This window comes from Pleurodeles waltl, chromosome 2_2 (genome assembly GCF_031143425.1).
Source record: "Pleurodeles waltl isolate 20211129_DDA chromosome 2_2, aPleWal1.hap1.20221129, whole genome shotgun sequence".
Lineage (NCBI taxonomy): Eukaryota > Metazoa > Chordata > Amphibia > Caudata > Salamandridae > Pleurodeles > Pleurodeles waltl.
In genome coordinates this window covers 468086637-468099322 of record NC_090439.1, presented here as the reverse complement: position 1 = coordinate 468099322, position 12686 = coordinate 468086637, and the positions used below count along the sequence as shown (strand labels likewise).

The window sequence follows — 12686 nt, the reverse complement described above, 5'->3', positions numbered from 1 at the left end:
CTATTGGCTGCTGGATGTACCCCCCGTGGATTTTTTACATTGAAATACAAGAGGGACTAATTTGCAACTCGGAAGTACACTTTTCACACTGCAAATTAATTTTCTTACATTAGATGCACACAAAAAAATACGTTTTTCTTTCATTTTTTTTTCACTACAGGTGTTTTCAGTGTTTTAGTCGGGAGCCATGTGTGAGTCACATGTTCATATGGACGTACAATCCAACTACTTAAAAAAACATATCCGTCAATGCCAATAGGTCTGGCACGCAAGGAACAGAAGTACACGCAAACGCAATTTGCCTCGATTGGCACATTAAAGCCAGGCCTACTGGAATTGCCAATGCTTCTTTTATCAATGCAAGCGTGGAAAATCAAACACCGTCTTGGGTGTTACACAACGGGTACTGCGTTGTTGGCCACACTCTGAAAGGTACGTTTCCTGCGCCTGTAGGCATAAAAACACAGCGGCAAAGTAAGACGAAATGACTAGTTTGCACGGAAAATCTATCCATGAGCACACTAAGAAGCCTTATAAATCATTCATTAGTTTTTTAAAACGACACCGGTGTGTGGGGGCCGGGGGGAGGTTAAACAAGCAGACCATTCAGTGACTTAGCAGCCAGCGTCGGATGCCGTTTTGTGATTTTGTTGCGGAAAACGTGCACTTGTTCACACTAACACAGGTGCAGAACAATTAAAAAAACATAAAAGGGGCCGATGCAAAAGAGATGCAAGGACGTCCATCGTTTCATTGGAGCGTAAATTACCTTGTAGGTTCCAAATTAAAATCTTAGAAATGGAACGTGGGTGGAAAAAAACACAGTTCTGGTAATCGATGAACACACAACCTTCCACGCGCACTTCCACGGCCTCTCATCCCTGTGCACAACATAGACCGAAACCACGAACATTATTCATGGGTACCAGCTAACTTTTTTACGACCGCATAGACAAATTCAATGACAATGCTCGAGTGTGCGCGTATTTTCCAGCGCTCCTGCCGCTGTGTTCTCGACCGACATCAACGCACGGAGTGGACACTGCTTCTATAGAACTGTGACCACGCTTCAAATACCCCTCTGTGAGCAGAGGGTATGGCCTCCCGTTTCAATAGTTCAACACCGATCTCCCCTTAGCTTTCCAAATACGTACTAAAAGCCACTCAAAAATGTGCGGTATTCACTCGAGGAGCCAAGCAATTCTCCTTAGTGACGTAATAGCCTGTGAGTGAAGGCTATCCCTGTGACGGGGTGCCAGCAGCTTCCAAGCACTAGATCTTGGAGCTGGTCACCCGACTATGCAATCACAGCAAACGGAGGAGCGACAGTCCAGCACGTTCAGACATGCACCGCATCTGGGGTACCCTCCACCTCCGTCTTTGAACAACACGAGCGCTAAGGCAGCCTCGTCACATCTCCATTATATTGTTCGGAAATCCCACCGTGATTCACTAATTGTGCGATACCTTCACAGAAGCAGCCACTGCCTGCAAGACTTCCACTGCCAGCTCCCACTTACCTTGCCATGGGGGGAGTCCGCGCCGCAGGTGCGCTGCCCATCCGAGGGATGCTCCTCTCACCTGGAGCCACGGGAAGTGACCACGCCCGCTCCCGAAATCATGTCAGCCACAAAATAAACATCTTGGTCAAACATGTGAGAGAGTTAAACTAACAAATCATGCTCTGGCACATACGCAAAAAAAACCATAGCAACGAAGATGACAGCATGACAACGGCTCTCTCTGCTGCACAAGCGAGCGCATAGCTGAAAAATGTCCTTACGAAAAGCACCCACGCCCACTCATGTTTTCTGCGTTTAACAAAAAAAGATAAATGAAAAACATGGATGACGGTAAAACGGGGTCCAGGCGAGAGAAACGCAGATTTCCCTGCACGCGAAAGTCCGTCTCTTTATTGGCTGTGAAATAGCTGCTTTGGAAGGCATGTGCGGTGGTGTCTCCGCACTCTTTGAGTATCCGATCTCTGGAGAGAGAAAATACCTTCACAAGGCATCATGGCATCCTGCGAGGGGGTTTCCCGAGGAGCGACGCTTGCTCTCGCTGCACAAATGAAGATGAAGACACGCTAGGGAAACGTTGACATCCCGTCTGTGACGAGGATTCTTCGCACTCGCAGGTCCCCCTACGCGAGGCTAGCTGAAGGCACATTTTCGTCTTCAGTCCTTTTTTACCCACATTTAATTTATCATGCAATCAGTATATTTTCCCGTAGTACCACAATGAAAAGCAGGGATGATTTTTTTATATATACAGAATGATGTGGCTTCTTGCTGGAAACATGTTTTGCTCTCTTCTGCAAAGCAGCAGGGAAGGCTTATGCACGATTACTTTAATCTTTTATTTACCTAAAGGCTTTGTAGGGTGCCACGTGCTGCTGTGGCAGGTGGGCACGTTGTCTTCTAGTGGAACTTTCAGTGAAATTGTTGTGACACTCGTTAGATTTACCTTGTCATCAGGGATGTCATTTCCATCTCTACGTTAAGAGTCTAATGCATTCTGGGATTTGTTGTTTAGGTTCATGTCTCCCGAGCCAGATGGGCTAACACCCAGAGCCAATTAATTTCAAAATGAAAGGCCAGGGCACGGAGTCATCTGATAACCTGACCCAGAGTTTGCCTCTGATATAGAAACTTCTTTATTGATATGCCAACATGTATCTGCAATAATAGATGTTCCGTCATTTTTGGGGAACAGTTGGAAGAAGCAGCTCAGGCCTGAACCCTGGTTTACATTGTTGACTAGAGAGATGAGTTTAAGTGTTATTCTTTTTCAGCTGTAGTGAGTGGAGAGTTCATAAGAGCCACAACACAGGAGTTTACTCATACTGGAGACCCTGAAGTTTCATCTTTCCCAAAACCCCTGTGCTATACCATCCACTAAGAAGCACAAGTTTACTTGCCCTGCTGAAATATTTTTATCTTCACACTCTCCACTCAACTCTTCAAGGCGCCCCAATGCAGCTCACTGTGAACACTTGACATGTTTCTTGGGTAAATAGGACTCTGCCAGGGACCACATGAGTAGGAAAACATATGCAGCAATGTTCTGGAGTTGAGTGTGAGGATGGTACCTATGTGTAAGTCTCCTGGCCTGGAGCACAGCACCTTGCAGTATATTCCGTGCATACATGGAGATGTAGGTCAGATGACCGGGATGGGAGGACAAGCCAAATATAGCAACAGGTCAGTGTTTCTAGTCACTTAGGACGGGACCAGACGTGTACAGATACCATGCTGGGATTTATGCTCCTCAAATGAAACATTGTGCTACCCCTTTGCTCTAGCAATAAGGCAATGCTCGGAACTTCACTTGTCATCTGGAGCCCACATGTGGTGGTGCCATAAAGTAGCTGGCTATCATCACCTTAATATACATCAGATCCAGTGGCGTAGCAAGAGTGTTAAAGGCTGCCATAAAAGCAAGTAAACTGGCGTCCTGCCCTCTGGTTGGTGAGTAGAATAAAGACATAAATGGGGGTGCAGTGTGCTCCTCTCCCTGGAGACTCAAAGCCAGTGCACCTGATGTCCTACTTATGGCTATGCCACTACCCAGACCTGGTAAACAGGGGAACCCTTGAAGGCCAAAGTACCGGGGTAATTAAATGTATACAAACATGTTGATAGAAGCACCAATATTTCAGTGTGTTGATCATTATAAAAATGTGTAAAAATCACCCACTTTGAGGAGAAATAGTTATACACAAACAGAATAGTTATACACATGCACCCACAGAGGGCTCGTGAAAGTAAAAGTATTGTATTGCAAATATATGTAGAAAATAAATTTAGATCATCACTACTGCTATAATTACCTCAAACATTAGTATCGAGAATAAAAAAATAAAAAATTGAAACAACAAAACCAGCGTTTTTTTATCAACATGGCGAGGACACACTGTTATACTGTGTGAATACCCCCTATGGGATCATCATGGGGCTTTTAATCCCCACCTTGGTGGAGTACAGTGAATGGGCATTGCTGATCACAACCTCTGGTGCGTAAGGTGTTGGGGGGGGAGGATAGGGTGATAAACATGGCCCATGGAGCATATGCATCTCCGAAATCAATGTGGGCATTACAAACATACCCCTTAGATTGGACCACAGGGTCGGTGGCCACTTATCTTGCACTTTTGTCACGCTTGCTGTCCTTACCAGCATGTTCGAGGCACTAGAATCACCACTCACCAAATGGCGACCATGCTCTGGAAGGGTTCATTCAGCTAGACACGGTGGCTGATCTGTCAGTCTAGACGGGGCAGGAGGACAGACCCCACCTGTGGCAGAGTTCGCACCGCGTCGAGGCGGCGCCAGTGACGCAGACGCAGCCGGATGTCGGCCGTCACTCCCACTCTACACAAGGCTGTGCGACCACGGGCTCCGTAGATAGAGCATACGCCTTTAACACATCAGTAAGAATGATAATTTGATCGGGTACATTTCATTTCGCTATTTTTAATAATCGAGGGTACTAAGTAAACACAACTTTGAAAGTCGGGTTACAAGAGCAGCTGAAATGCAAGCAGAGCTACCTTTAAATAGTTTGCAATACAACACAAGCAGCAAAGTTGATCGTCTGCTGTGGAGAGACATTTTTAATTTCATGGTTGGCTGAAGGATACAACACAACATTTAAATTGCAATAACCCTCTCCGTGTAAAACAGAGGTATTCATCAACAAAATCTAAGTGACTGCCCTCTGAGCCCGGAATTTGTAGGATATAGGTAATATGAAGTAAGTAAGAAATACGTATGCTCATCAGTCTTCAAATACAAATGTTATGTAAGTGTTTCATCCGTTTGATATTACTGTCAAATATGCAACAATTTCAGAATACTAGATATCCGCCTGTGTAATTCTACACCTGTGGATGAAAGTATGTGTTTAAGCCTGCAGAAGATGGCACATCTGTTTGAGGGAACATACAATGCTGGGTGCTTCACTGCTGCTTTGCCTCATACCTGCTTCTGTGTACATCCCCACGTGAGAAAAATGGTGGTGGCACCGCCATGTTTGTTCAGGCTAATAATTTAGCATGTGGAGCGCCCTGTCGTGGAGGGAAGTTTGGCGGGCTGGATTTTGAGACATTATTTGGCAGCATAGGTGCAGTGGGGCACCAAGTGGGTGTATTTCAGGAAGAATAACATCTGAAGAGCCACACCTCCCAACTCACCGTGAGTTATTCCAGTTGCTCCTGACATCCAAACGTGCCGCACAAGTGGGCAATAGGTGCACTGGTGGTGGTGAGTTACTGCTGGCTGCGTTGTTTGCAGAAAATCCAGGCACAGTCCCCATACTCTCCTGGTTTTCTGCTACAGCGCCTAGCAGTGCTCTTACACAACAGAAATTGGTGAGAACTTGCAAAGTAGGGAGCCTCTGGCATTACCTGGGTGGGAGAATCGTTTTGGATGGGGGACTTGCCTACGTACGAGGCCTACCAGCTGGGCAATTCTAACTGTATGATGCAGTGGTGGCAGTGATCAATAAACACTGGAGATCCGGGCTGGTGTAACCACCCAGGCACCAGGGCAGCCATCTCATTTGTACCACCCCCGGTACTCATAAGACAGTAACGGGTTTACATAAGGCACTCTGGACTGATTTCATTGCTCCTCTGACTAGGAGGCAGATCTGGGGGATCCGATTCTCGATGTCAAAGTTCTTGGAACAAGTACCAAAGGTCTTTCAGGAACACCAGGCTTAAACTAATCAACTTCAGCTTCCTTCATTGAGCCTATTTTACGCCAGGTAAGACTGACTAGTTTGACAATGCTGCCAGAGCAGCATGTTCCAGATGTGGGGAGGAGGCGGCAGAGATGTTTCACATGGTGTGGGATTGCACCTCCCTCTAAGAGTGTTGGATGAAGGTGATTGATTTTGTTAATTAAGTTACACACCAGAATGTTTCATGCTCCCCGAAAACATGTTTGCAGGGCTGGTACCCACGCCTGGCCAAGTGTAAGCTCTCAATATGATTTACAGATCTGGCTTTGCTCCTAGATAAACGCCAGATAACACTTAATCGGAAAGCCACCAGAGGGCCCAATGTGGACAAATGGTGCAGGGAGCTTGTAAGATGGGTGGGGTATGTGGTGGTGTATTGTTGAGTGAGGCGAAGTGTGGGCATGGATCCGTAGACTTGACACTGGCATGGTATATTCTCGTAGACATTATGTAGGAACCAGAGCCTTCTTCTCTGCCTAGTTCTCTCCACTGGGGAGGAGCGAGCAGGTGGGGGCTCCACTGCCTCGAGAACTGCTTTCACTGTTTGAGCTATAATTGCTGGGGTTTCATGGTAGTATAGTCACTAGTTCTGCATACTGGACAGTTAGGATTGGGGGGTGAAGAGTGGATTGTTTTGAGCATTTGTTGGTTTGCTTGGTGGAGGGTGCAATTTGTTGGCAGCAAGGGGCATGATACTGGTTGGACTGGTCCTTTGCTCAGGGATTGTATAACAAGGCTGACTCTGTAACCTTTTTTAGTTGCACATCCTATGATTGATGCTATACTGTGTTGTTATTTACTTTTCTCAAAAAATAATAAAATGCTGTTACAAAAAAAGTCTCTGGCTGTCATTGCATCCTCTAGTGCAGTTGTACACTGTCATTTCAACCAACAAAATAATCCTTTGTACTGTGCCCCTAAACAGCTAGTTTCTATCAGAAGCATACATTTCACCACTGATGTACTCGTAGTCATAGCATGATCATTTGGTATAACCTCCACCCACCAGGAGGAAGGACCTCTTGATATGGAGACATGATGGGATCTGTGAAGAATATGCAGTGAGAAAAAATTAAATTACCTACTATTCCGAATAAATGTGTAGTTTATTCAATCAGGACTGGGGTAAAATTAAAAGAAGGTGTGATGTGTTAGGGATAGGTTATATATCCTTCACATCTACAGAAGTGGTTGACATGTTTCAGCCTACTTGTGCCTAAAAATGTCTTCATCTTTTTTCAAGACCTCAGTTTCTCAGATCCCATTAGTGCCTGTAGGAATATTACCCTGGATGCCTGAAAGTAAGTACACTAATCTTTAAGGATGAAGAAGAGAATCATTATTCCCTTAAAGGGGGCAGCCTAAGGCCCCAAAGGACATGGAGAGGGAGGAGTCAGAACAATCATCAACCAAATCCTTTGCAAGGTTTTTTCCCCGGGTTATTCAATTAATATCTTCTCTGTCATGCAATTTTAAATGAGACCCCTGATCTTGAGAATGGTGTGGTTTCACTCCTTTTGATATTTTCTGGTCTTACTTGGAAGTCCGAGTGAACCCTCCCCAGAATACTCCTCACTCCCTTGTCTTGATTTTTTTTTTGAAATAAACCTTTTGCCAGGCCTAAACCATCCTTTTTAATACTTATACATCACCCCAAGGTAGGCCTTAATGACTCCTAGAGCAGGAACATGGTATTTAAAAGGTAGGCCAGGTCTACTTAAGTTTTACACTGTTATACGTCCTATCTCACCCACTCACATACACTGGGTTCCCTTATTACATATAATAAGTGCTAACTTTGGATTGGGAGCATATAGAAATGCTGTTTAGACTCAAATGAATTGTAATTTAAAATCCTCTTTAATGATAAAGGCAGATTTGAAGCCTAAAATGCAATTTTTAGAAAGTTGTTATTTCCGTTTCATAACCATTTGAGCCTTCTTTCAATATCCTGGGTGTTAGATTTGTCAGCCTTAGTGTGATCTTCTCCCAAAAGCCTTTCTTACTCTTCTACTTTTCCTGATTGCATTTTTTCTGGTTTAAGGACTCTGTACACTTTACCACAACTAACCAGTGCTAAAGTGCGTGCATGTGCTCACTCTTTAAAAAATATGATGACATTGGCTTATCCCCTAATTTGAATATTTAATGTGCTTGTAAATCCCTAGTAAAGTGACACCACATTTGCCCAAGACCTGCACAATAAGTGCTACCAGTGGGCCTGGAGCACTGACTGTGCCATCCACATAAGAAGCCACTGAAACATATCTCAGGCCTACCTTTGTAGCCTGTGTGTGCAGTTTTTAAACTGCCATTTTGACCTGGTAAAAAAACCTTTTGCCAGACCCAAACCTTCCTTTTTACTTCAAATAAGTCGCCCCTAGTGTATACCATAAACATCTCTTAGGGCATGGTGCAATATGTTATAAACAAAGGACATGTAGTTTTAAATTTTTACGTGTCCTGGTAGTGAAAAACTACTGCAAGGCCTACCTTTCCCATAGCCTAACATTGGAGTTACCCTATTACATTTAATAAGCTGTAATTTAAATGGAAACAGGTAAGCAGTTCATGTTTGGTGCTTTTGGAACTTTAATGACAAATCCTAACTTCTGGTAAAGTCGGATTTTAAATCACAATTTTGAAATTTGCACTTCTAGAAATTTGGCATTTTCCTGCCTTCGCCTTTCAATGCCTGTAACGTGTCCCCAGGTCACATGACTGACTGTAGTTGACAGTAGAGCTTTATGTATTCCTCCTAGACAGCCACACACAATAGGGAACTTAGGTGTGCCTGGGTGGGCCAGTACTTGCAGGATGGGAGGGAGGAGCTGGGCATAGCCCCACTTACACTTCAGTAGGCTGTGTCCTACCTCCCCACAGAGGCTTACATAACCACTGTAGTTCGTCTGGATCCAGGACAGGTTAGGCAGGATGTCCTGGGGCTTCAAAGGGAAACACTAGAAGTTTCTCTCCCACTTCAAAGGCACAACTGGCTATAAATACTGGACCTCAGACCCTAACTCTTCAGTACCATTCTGGACCTATGGATACCCTGTCAGGAAAAAGGACTGCTGTGCTGCTGAAGGACTACCACTCTGATGAACTGCTGCCCTGCTGGACTACTGCCTTTCTGTGCTGGCCTGCTGCCCTCTTGCCGGGGTGAGAAGGACTATACTTGCATCTCTTGAAGAGAAAACCCCCGAAGTGACTCCAAAGCCCCAGGGACACAAAAGGCTTTCAAAAACCTTGAACATGCAGTTGGACTCTGTCATCTGTGAGTCTACCCTACCAAGTGGTGCCACCACAGTTCTGGACCCTCGGAAGTGGGGCTAAGGTGTTTAGTCACCCTCTGTGGATCCAGCAGAACTGATGCACCACTGCTACTGCATATATCAGAACCTCCACAAAGATCTGCATCACATCGTAGCCTATCAGTGCATCAGAGCCAACCCTGTGCAATGCATCTTCAGGGCAGGCCCTTGCATCCCTCATCAACTGCTACATTAATGATGACAATGGTCTCCGCATCGCAGCCTCGCATTTCCTTAGACGGTGTCAGTGTATCATTGATGCTGGACTGTGCATAGCAAGCCCTCAACAGGCTCCCTCTTGACACTAGAGGACCTCACACTGCAGCCTTGCAGCATCTCAGAACCAACGTCTGTGTGACACATCTTTGACACAGATGCTTGCAATATTCTGCAAACCAGAATTTAAGGTACTCTGTTCAGTAGGCCTAATTGGGTCCATGTTGCTAGCCTGTGCTCAAGTGCAGTTGAATGAACTTGTGACTTTGTCACAGTCCAATGCAACCAGATATACACAGTTGCTGCTTTACGCCGTTTGGCTCTATTTTTGCTAAAATCTTTAAAACTGAATATCTCAGGTTCTATTGATTTGATTTTTTGTTGTTTTGGTCTTGTTTAATTTATTAAAATGTTCTTTATTTTTCTAAACTTATACAGGAGCCTTTTGTGGTTTGTTTTCACTGTGTTACCATTTCAAGTGTGGCACAAATACTTAATACATTTCTCTATATTAAGCCTGACTACACTGTGCAAATCTGCCAGGAGATTGAGCACAGATTAATTTAGGGTTGGCTTGTGCCTTACCCTGACAAGGTTTGTGGTTGCTTCCTGAGAAGTGTTTCACCCCTCTCAACCAGTAACCCAGTTTCTTACACTGAGTCACATAAAAATAACTGGCCCTTTTGAAGTTTGTTTATTCCTCCCAGACAGTGACAAAAGAGGACAAGCTGTGGGCAGGATGTTCCAGAATGGCTGGGGCAGAGAAGTGCACTGCCCACTTACACCTCAATGGGCTTGAATACAGTGCACACAAAAGAACATGACACCAACCTTTTGCCACCCCGGGCAGTTTGGAGCCATTGGCAGGGGAAAGGAAGACCTTTCCATAACCAGATGTGGGGTAGGATAGGGTGCCCCATCCCACACACAAAGGCTGGCACCAGCCATGAATATTGGACTCCTAGAACTACTCTCCAGTACACTCCTGGACCTGTGAAAGATTCAGAAGAAGGACTGTCTTCCTGCCCTCCTGCCAGAAGGACTGCCCTGCTGCTCTAATGCTGAGAGGACTGGCTTTATGTCCTACTGCCCGAAGAAGGAGGACCAGACCTGCTCTTTGAATTCAGCACAATCAAAGTGGATCCAAGACCTAAATGGCTGGCACCTGTATCAGCTATAGGGACACAACAAGCTCCTGAGTCCCTGAACCCTGCTGGAGAACTCTGCTGGAGTGTGTCCTAACCCCCAGGTTGTGCTCCTTAGGTCCTGAACTTTGGTGTGGTGCTGGAGTTGCCTCTTCCTACAAGAAACCAAAATCTGGGTCTTAAAAATGTTTTCACCAAAAACTACCCTGGGAACCAACAGGAGATCAGGACCTTCCTGCACACCGATCCACTGAAGGTGCATCACTGGCGAGGCTGACTGCACCGCAGCTCTTGCTACATTTCTCTTTGCTGCTGCAAATCCCCTTCTGCAGGACCTTCCTGCGGCAGTATCCAGCCTTGTGAAACCCTCCTCAGCGACAGCCTGCAGCCTCGCCCCACTGGTTGAAACTGAGCTCCAGAAAAACTTGTAAGTCAGAAGGTAGAAGTCTTCATCGGGTGCAAGGACACCAACACCTTATCAATGACAACAACCTCCTCGGCCTGAAAAAATCAGCTTTTCCTGCCCAAAGCTTTTCCTGCCATCATCAACGGCTTTACAGAGACTTCGTCCAACAGCTCTCCATTGTCAACAACCTCCTCTCCGCTACAGCTTGCTGCCTTACCTACCCCAGAACATTTTCTTGAAATGTCATCTAAGTCCAAAGGTAAGGCGAGACAGGGCCCAGTTCCCCACTTATAATTAACCCACGATCCAGCACGGTCCACCTTAACTTTTGTCTGTGCCCCAAACTAGAACAACCAGATACCTGTGGTTGTTGCTTTGATCTTTTTAGGTGCTAAGTTTCACAAAAAAACTTTTAAAATTCATAACTTAGACTGGAATTTATTTCTTTTGGGGGTCATTTTATTTATTAAAATGTACTCTATTTTTCTGAATTGATGTAGGATTGTTCTTCTGTTCTGTTTTCACTTCATTGCTATTTGAGTGTTGCATATATACTTAATACATTGCCTCTAATTTAAGCCCGATTGCTTCTGTGCCAAGCTACTGGAGGGTAAACACAGGTTAATTTAGTGTCCTTCATGGTTCATCCTGACAAAAATTGTGGTTGTTGCCTGAGCGGGGCTTCCACTCACCTCTACCATTAGTCCAAATTCTTACACATTTCATTACAGATGCAATAGACTATCTCTCACTTACACAAATCCCAGCTGCTACAATTATGGTACATGCTGAAAACGCCTTAGACCTTGTCTGCTGGGATTTTTATTGCAGTTTTAACATAAATGGGACTCCCTTGCAATCATAATACTGATCATGTCAAAATGCCTAAGGAGATTAAGGGCGGTGCAGTTGCTACGTTCCTGGACTGCCTGACCATCTGTACTATTGAGCCGCCTGACCAGAATGAGTTGGATGAGGTCATAACTCCGGAATATGTCACACAGGTCATCCAGGACTTAGCTGAAATAAAACCCCAGGCTTGCACAGCCTCCCCAAAGAATATAACAGTGCGTTTGTGATATTCTTGCACCCCCTTTGACTGTTAGGTACAATGAGGCCCTCTGACTGGGTGAGTTACCCTGCTCATTCCTGGTGTCTTTGTTGATGTATTTCTCCAAGCCCAAACAGGACATTACAGACATTGAATCCTACCACCCCATTGCTATATTGGGGGCTGATTACAAGATCTTGGGAAAGATATTATCCCCAGATATTCCCAGATATCCCTGGATCTCATCCATCTGGATCAGAATGGGTTTGTACCTGGACGTAGCACTTTCTACAATCTCCTCCGCCTTTTTCACATTAAAGATCAGGTGCACGATCTATATCCTTTTTTGGCATGCCTGGTACTGGATCTAGAAAAGGTGTTTGATTCCTTATACTGCCCTACCCTTTTTGTGTCCTCAAACGTATGGGCATAGGTCCTAATCTTCTGGCTTAAACACAACTATTGGCTGCTTTTGCTGGTGTGGGTGGACACCTAATTTCGGAAAAGTTCCTGATAGAGCATGGTCCTAGCAAGGGGTGCCCTTCTTTCACCACTGCTTTTTGCAATAGTCATGGAACCCTTGGTGATTCAGCTCTACATGGATGGCGGACAGTGGGGTATCCCCCTTGAGGACAGGACCCACACGGTCTCACTCTATGTTGATGACCTACTCCTGTTCCTTTGTGAGCCTCAGATGACCCCCACTCTCATTCACACTGTGTTACTGTTATTAGCTAAACTGTCCGGACTCCAGGTCAATTGGGGGCAAATCTTCTATTTACCATTTTCATAACATTCTAGCACCCCAC

At 45.1% G+C, this 12686-nt stretch overlaps 1 protein-coding gene across 11 annotated transcripts in view; it reads right to left on the bottom strand.

The window, feature by feature from the left end:
- The window catches only part of DLGAP1 (DLG associated protein 1), a 2415981-nt gene that overhangs the window by 1449640 nt on the left and 953655 nt on the right, over positions 1–12686 (bottom strand). For 3 of the 11 annotated variants that reach the window (XM_069219949.1, XM_069219947.1, XM_069219950.1), the window contains exon 1: positions 1521–1971. The exons of 7 other annotated variants lie outside the window; for them this stretch is intronic. The gene's annotated coding sequence lies outside the window, so the exon portion shown is untranslated. Of the gene's footprint in view, positions 1–1520; positions 2097–12686 lie in introns of those variants that run through there. One more of the 11 variants, XM_069219945.1, reaches the window with a different exon arrangement.